Here is an 8229-nt window from a genome sequence, read left to right on the forward strand (position 1 = left end):
TAAGGCTATTACATGCTGCTGGTACATAAGATACCGCAGGCTCACGGTACTGCTGGTTGATTTCAAAGGAAAATGTACTACCTGTAACAACTTTGAAAGTTGAACGGCAACCACAGCAATGCATACCATTGAAAAGATTTTGCAATTGTGTCTCAGAATAGACAAAGACATGAATGATCAGTGAACCGCTAATGAGCATGTTCGGAATAGACATATCAATATAAAATCCAGTCGTTATGAAAATAGGCTAGGTTTAATTACTGATTTTAACATTAAAAGGGCTTTACATTTACATTCGAACACATTTCATGATCAAGTTAGCAATCCATCTGTGTTAGGAGGCAGAATCATTGCTGTAAATCTGTGCTTAGCTAGGTAAAATGGCATTTCATTGAGCGGAAGGACCTATATTGATACTAGCACTGCAACTGTATTTTTCATGGCTGCTCTATTATTTATACTAAATCTGACTTTGATCCTACTGCTCATCCATAAAATTCATTTCACGTCTAGCTTTTTTTTTTTAATTTGACCTGCTCCTCTCTCTGCAATGGGTGGATCTTTATGGAGAAAAGCAACATAGTGCAGTCTAAATTTGTAAGTGTTTGATCATCACAACACTCTGTGTTCATTTGTATTTAAGTGTGTGTTTGTGTGTGTGTATTTGAAATCAAATACAGCTCATGAGAAATGGAAAGGCACTCACTTCCTAGATTATCATTGTATTTGAAACCTTAAAAGAGGATTAAGAGATCTTCAAAGGCCCCTTCAGAAGTATGAAAGCTCTAATACCCCTTTCCCATGTCAGAAAATCAGTTTCAGTCAGGGTCCTACTTTTTCTGGTTCAAGAGAGTAATTAAAGCAACTTTATTTGCATGTTGCTTAGGGCTTCTGAAAACGACCATCATTATTACAGGCAAAATATGTCATGTAAGTACAGTTCCAATGCATTTAAAAATTCACTGTTTATTAGGAGCAAGAGTGAAGGATTGGCAGAGCTTCTAAAACGCTGTGCTCTCTTTTTTGTATGTCCTGCTAATGGTAGGCAGCTAAAATAATTTGGTTGGCAATGCTTGCGGTTTGCCCACGGCTATATCTGCCACAGGTGACATGTTTTTGTGAGGCAGGAGCTATGGGATTGTTCTGAAGTGTCTACAGTCACCTTATTAAATCATTAAACCCAGTCTCATGAGAGAAAAGTCAACAGGCTGACGTTTAGGCACTGCACTCTTTTCTGCTCGAAAAACATCACCTGGATAACGTTTTCACTTTTAACCACAATGCCTTGTGGCTGTTATTATTTTTTTTGTTTTTTTAGTTTGAATACTGAAGCTGAAAGACTACAGCCCCCATGATCAGCAAATATATTAATACAAAAAAAAAAAAAAATAATAATAATAATAATAATAATGTTAAGTAGGTATGTAGCCTAATATTAGCGCATATGTATAATAGAGGTTGACAGATTTATCGGTAGGCCGATTAATCGGTGCCGATACCAGCTTTTTTAACCTATCGGCCATCGGCAGAAATGAACGCCGATAATGGCCAATAGTTTTACGGGGTTGTGGGCATTGGTTATAGGGGACAAACGCGGCCTCTAGTGCTGAAATTCAAACCATCACTAACTCGCTCATGGAGTTTGTTGTCACATGTGACTTGGCTCAGCGCGCAGACGCTGCTTGCCTGGAACTTCAAACTGATACTCGCTATACAACTTCGGCTGAGAGAAGAGGTACGTACATGAGTTAATGAGTCAATTAAAGTTGTCATGGCACAGTCAATCAAACATTGAAAATAATAAAATAAAATGGAAGGTACTTTGTTTAGGACTCTGCCTGTATTTTAAATAGCTACTTAGCACTTATATCCCCGAAAACACGCACCCGCGGATATTTCAGAGCTTTCAGACAGCAACATTTCAACACTGGATTATTTTTCTTCTACCGATGAAAAAGTCCAATAAGATTATACAATTTATTTGATTGGGAAGTATAATAAGTTTAATTTATTATGTCCCATAAGTAGTTTAGTAGTGATGAATTACAAATGCTATGCTATATTTACAAATATTTTGTATTATTGTACCCTTGAGTCCTAGCTGCGTGGGCATTTAAATCAGGGCATGTTTTTTTACATTTGGATCTTTACTAAATTCTATGGAGTTATTTGCGCAAGTATTTTATTTGTAGATTCGTATTTCTGTTTATGAACCTGTTCATTTATATTATTTATTTTGAATCGTATTTATGTTGTAAATGAAGTGCGTGGATTACAAACATTGGGCGTTTGTGTATGGTGACGCACTAATATGATTCCAGAATTATTTTCTAATGTTTCCTTGCTAATCCTGTTCTAAAAACAACAGCAGCCGCCTGTATTACTTGTCATCTATAATGAAAAGTAATACAATGCGTGGTGCTGTCACGTGTTTATTTTATGTTTACATCTACATGTGTTTTTTTGAGAAATAAAGCGGTTAAAAAAAAACAAAAAACACAAGGAATCTACAAATGGAAAGCATGAAATACTGTCCTGAGTCTCTGTTCTAGCAGAGCCAGCGCATCCGCCATGACTGAGCCTGTGTGAGAGTGAGGGTCAGTCAGGTGAGCAGCAGCTCTGTCCTCAGGCCACAGCTGACCACAGCTCTGTGTGCCTCTCAGCGCCGCATAAGTAAAGAACCCAAAGTGTGTTATTACTGGAATGTCATTAATTATTTGTTGTTTATTTTCATCAATGCCATACTATGGAGGTGTAGCCCACAGGACCTTGGGAGCTGTAGTTAAACCTGTATTTCAAGTCAATGGACTACAGCTCCCATAATGCCTTGCTATCTATCTGTAGGTTTCACTGAGCAGTACTGCTCAACAGCTTTATGGGAGCTATAGTTCTTGAAGAAAATACATACAGAAAAATACCCACACACTGTACAAAGATTAGGGGGGGTTAGGCTACATATCTACCTACCTAACATCGTCATCATCATCATCATCATCATCATAATATACTCATATACTGCATGGCATAATCTTGCATTTGAATATGATTATTAAAAATACATAAGGAAATAATTACCCATATTGCTAGATAATTAAAGATATAGCATTATTATTATTATTATTATTATTATTACTACTACTACACAATGCAGCCCAGACACACATACAATAATCCTTATTAACACTGCTATTACCATTCATGTCCATCCCTAGTTATTCCTTTTTAGTTCTTTCTGTCTAATCTAATGCTTCATGCAGTTTTTGTATGTGTAATTGCTCTGGTAGCTGACAGTTAATTCACTTTATACTCATAATATATAATTAATATATGTATCAATATTTTTTTCCTCCCTAACATGATTGAGGGCTCCTCTGTCCCCCTCCTTTTTTATGTACTCTGAGCCTATGTGTCTCATCAGTTTTAACTTCTACCTTTTAGGTTAGTGGAGTTTCCCCTTACAGGAACACAATATCTTGGGAAGGCTGCCTTTAAATGTAAAACAATAAGATAATCATTCCCAGGTATGACAAGAAAAAAGAGTTTTCACCCATGTCAATGTTTCCAGCTACTTGTTTCCAAAAAGAGTTTGCCTCTGTAATAAGACGGGTGTCTGCTTGCAATCCCCATATGTCTTTGTTTCAGTTTTCTTCCTATTGAAGTCTCATATAAGATGGTGCGTGTCTAGAAAAATCATCCCCAAAGTGAGATTGAACCAATCAATAGTTTATCTTTTACCTAGATTAACTATCGTGTACCAGAGGTTGTGTCTTATTACTGGGGACTTTAAATAAGAATAATGCTATTTCAATATTCAATAGTCTAGCAATAAAGGTAATTAAGTACCTGTATTATGTATTTTTTAATAATCATATTCAAATGCAAGATTATGCTATGCAGTACGATCAACAAATATTATTATATTATGATTGATGATGATGATGATGATGATGATGATGATGTTAGGTTAGTAGTTATGTAGCCTAAGCCCCAGACCCCCCCCCCCAACGCCCTTCCAATCTTTGTTCTATGTGTGTGTGTATTTTTCTGCTTGTATTACGAACTACAGCTCCCATAGAGCAGTGGAGCAGTATTGCTCAGTGATACCTACAGATAGACAGCAAGGCATTATGGGGGCTGTAGTCCATTGACTTGAAATACAGGTTTCACTGAAGCATACAAGCAACTACAGCTCCCAAGGTCCTGTGGGCTAGATCTCCATAGTAAGGCATCATGGGGGCTGCAGTCTTTCAATTTCAGTCTTCAAACAAAGAAAGAAAAAAAAGGAATAGACAATAAATATATGTATACATATATATATATATATATATATATATATATATATATATATATATATATATATGTGCTAATATTAGACTGATATTATGAAGTTATTTTATCATAATAATAATAATAATAAAATCATATTTGCTGATAATGGTGGGCTGTAGTCTTTCAGCTTCAGTCTTCAAACAAAGGCTGAAAATCAGAGGCAAACGCAGAAAAAAATAGAAAATAAAAAAAGAACAACAAAAAGAAACTTTTAAGCACAGGCGCACATGCTCTGCCTGTATTATAACAAAAATATCGACCATAAAATCAGCTCGGAGTGAATACAAAGTAATACAATAGATTGACATTCCCTGTAACCAATGAAATAAGAGTAAATACGTTTTAGCCATTTGATTGGCTATTAAATTAAGTCCCAGAAAAAACACCCTCTGATACCTGACACCGATTTTGAGTGATCCCTGATACAAAAATGGAGTGACTCCTGATACCTGACACAAAATTCGAGTGACACCTGATATTAAATTCAAGTGATACCTGATATTAACTTTGAGTGACACCTGATGCCTGACATTAAATTCGAGTGACACCTGATATTAAATTGGAGTGATGCATCACATCACTGATCGCAAAACTAAGAGATGCGTGACAACTGAAGAGTGAGGATGTTCCAATATGGACACCGTACATTGGAATTGTACTGAAAAATAACCGTACTTGCAATAACTGAACATCACAAATAAATCATATGAAATGTTTGCGGCTTATATTTTTCTAAGACTGAATCCTAAGTAACTAGATAAGCCTGAGATAATCGCACTGTGGTCCCAGAGTTAATTTTGAGGAAGTAGGCTATTGCATATGAAAACCATGTTGCTGTTATTGCATGCTTGTAATTGGCCAATTCAGTTTGATCTGTGTTATTCTTTCATCTTAATTCTTCCTTTGATTTAAATTTTCCAAGCTACTGAAATAAATATATAGCATTGCAAAATTCTTTGCATCAACACTAGCTTAATGATTGGCTAAAATATACAAAAAAGGTCCTCAATGCTGAATGAAAACAACAGGAAATGCATCAGTATTGCAACATTATGCTTTACCAACAGGTAAAAACACATGGGGTAGGATTAAAACAAAAATGTTCATTCTGTGAATTGCTTCCAGAAGCATTCGCAGCATATCTGCAAATGGATAACGTACTGCTAAACATACGTGGTATTAAATCTAACTTGATTTGTGCCACAAAATTACCTTCTCGCAGCTCTTTTCTTGCACAACCTGAAGGAATAAAACACAACTTTCACACAGCCGCTATTAGAAAACTTTTAGTTAGTTAGATGCTACTTTCTTAAAAAAATTTATGTAAATCCCATGATGTACAGTTTTGTAGTTTGCTATTAGCGGCTGGTTAAATCTGTATTTAATCCCACCCAACAATACAGTGGGAGTGGTCCCATTTTGACTGTATTAAATCAAGAAGATATCTGGGAGAAAACAAACTGAAAATACTTTAGTTTTAGACAACTTTGTACTGCCTTCCCATCTCGGAAGCCACACCAACAAAACATGCTTGCATTCGCAGGTCCTCGTATTTTAGATTTAATTAATCGAGAAACTGAGCTGCGAGATTTCATCCTGTGACTCTCCTACAATTAGTGGTAGGAGTGTGTTACACACCACCCAATTCAGATATTCAGAAAGATGTTGCATTTGTACAATATAATCATGACTGCATGTAGCAAGGGTATGGCTGTTATAATGGAGGATTTCAATTTCCCAAACATAGACTGGGAAAGCCCAGAAGCTACAGAAGCAGAAACAGAAATGGTTGAGATGGTAAATGACTGCTTTCTAACTCAATTTGTCAGGGAAACAATTTGATCTTTTCAAATGACCAAGATCGAGTCAGATCTATATGACACTATTGTTAGAGAACCAATGGCAAACTGTGATCCCAATATGGTTAGCTTGTAGGCATACTTTCAAAAAACAAGGACTAAAACAATGGTCTACAATTTTATAAAAGCAAACCTTGAATGTATGAGGCAGCTCTTAGAAGAGTTAGACTGGAGCACACTGGATACAGATTCAGTCGAAAATGGATGGCTATATTTCACGAAAATACTACTATGGGCCCAGGAGACATTTGTACCAAAACTTAGCAAATTGAGGACCACAAAACATTGGCCAAAATGGTTTAATAGAAGTATGCAAAAATATATTAAGAGAAAGAAAATGTTGTATAGTGCATACAAAAGGGATAGAGATTAAACAAAATACAAAGAATATATAGAACTACAAAGAGATGTTTAAGAGAGGGATCAGGTAAGCAAAGAGGGAAATAGAAAGAAACATAGCTCTTAGAGCTAAAACTAATGCGAAAAGCTTTCAATACTATAACAGTAAGAGGTCAATAAAGGAGGAAGTAGGAAGGGTAAAGGCTAAAAATTTAAGTATTTTAGAAAACTAACAAGATGTGGCAAATGTTCTAAATTAGTGTTTTACAGATAACAGACCACAGGTTAACAATCAGTCCAGTCAAACCCAAAGAGAGATCGGGATAAATTAGGAGGAGGTACTAAAGGGATTAGCAGAATTAAAAACAAACAAATCACCTGGGACAGATGGTATATTTCCAACAGTACTTAAAGAAATGAGGGACATTATTTATAGACCGTTAAGTGAAATATTCCAAATGACACTTGGAAAAGGGGATGTGCCGGGACCAGCGCCTGCCTCGTCAAACCTCCACTCTCATACACACTTTGCTTTCCAGCACCTTCGGATTTACATATTAAGCACTGGTTTAGTCAACATGGGTTTAGACGAAGCAGATCATGTATAACTAATTTATTAGACTTTTTTGAACATGCAACTGCAGCTGTAGATCACATGAAAGCATATTATATGAATAGATTTTCAGAAAACTATTGACAAGGTTCCACACCAAAGACTAATTATAAAATTGGAAGCTGTAGGTATTCAGGGTAATGTAAGTAGATGGATAAGAGGAGTTCCGAGAACTAGAAGAAGTAACCCATGAGAAAGACCTAGGAGTCTATGTGTACTCATCACTTTCCCCATCAAAACAGTGTGGAGAAGCAACAAAAAAGACAAACAGAATGCTAGGGTATATTGTCAAAAGTGTAGAATTTAAAACAAGGGAAGTAATGTTAAGACTGTACAATGCGCTAGTTAGACCTCATCTGGATACTGTGTACAGTTCTGGGCTCCACACTTCAAGAAGGATATCGCTGCTCTAGAGGCAGTTCAGAGGAGAGCAACCAGACTTATTCCAGGTCTGAAGGGAATGTCCTACTGAGAGACTGAGGACCTGAACCTTTTCACCCTGGAACAGAGGAGACTACATGGGGACTTGATTCAAGTTTTCAAAATCATGAAGGGCATCGACCACTTCAAACCAGAGGAGCTTTTCCAGATCAGCAGGGACATAAATGGCATTCAAGGCATTCAAGAAAGAAAACAGGAGACACTTCTTCACACAGAGAGTTGTCACAATCTGGAACAAACTCCCCAGCCATGTGGTTAAAGCTGAACACTTGGGAATATTCAAAAATAGACTGGATAGGATCCTTGGATCACTTAGATTGTAATGGAAACTAAATGAGCATGATTTGTTTGTTAACTTTCTTATGTTTCTTTATTATAGCATACTATTAATAATAACAATAGAAAAGCATAGCATATACCAGTTCCTTGTAACCTGCCATATTGTTCTACTGCCTAGTAATGGACTGTAGTTTAAAGCTTTTCAATGAAGGAAATGTTAAATAATCCAAACCTGTATTTGAAGATACAGCTATTGCATTTGTATCAATTGCACTGTAATTCCAAACACAAATAGATAGGTTTCATCACTTAATTCACTAACATATACTGATGTATGTGAAGTTATCATCTAATTAGTCAGTTCTAATA

The sequence above is a fragment of the Amia ocellicauda genome, chromosome 1 (genome assembly GCF_036373705.1).
Source record: "Amia ocellicauda isolate fAmiCal2 chromosome 1, fAmiCal2.hap1, whole genome shotgun sequence".
NCBI lineage: Eukaryota > Metazoa > Chordata > Actinopteri > Amiiformes > Amiidae > Amia > Amia ocellicauda.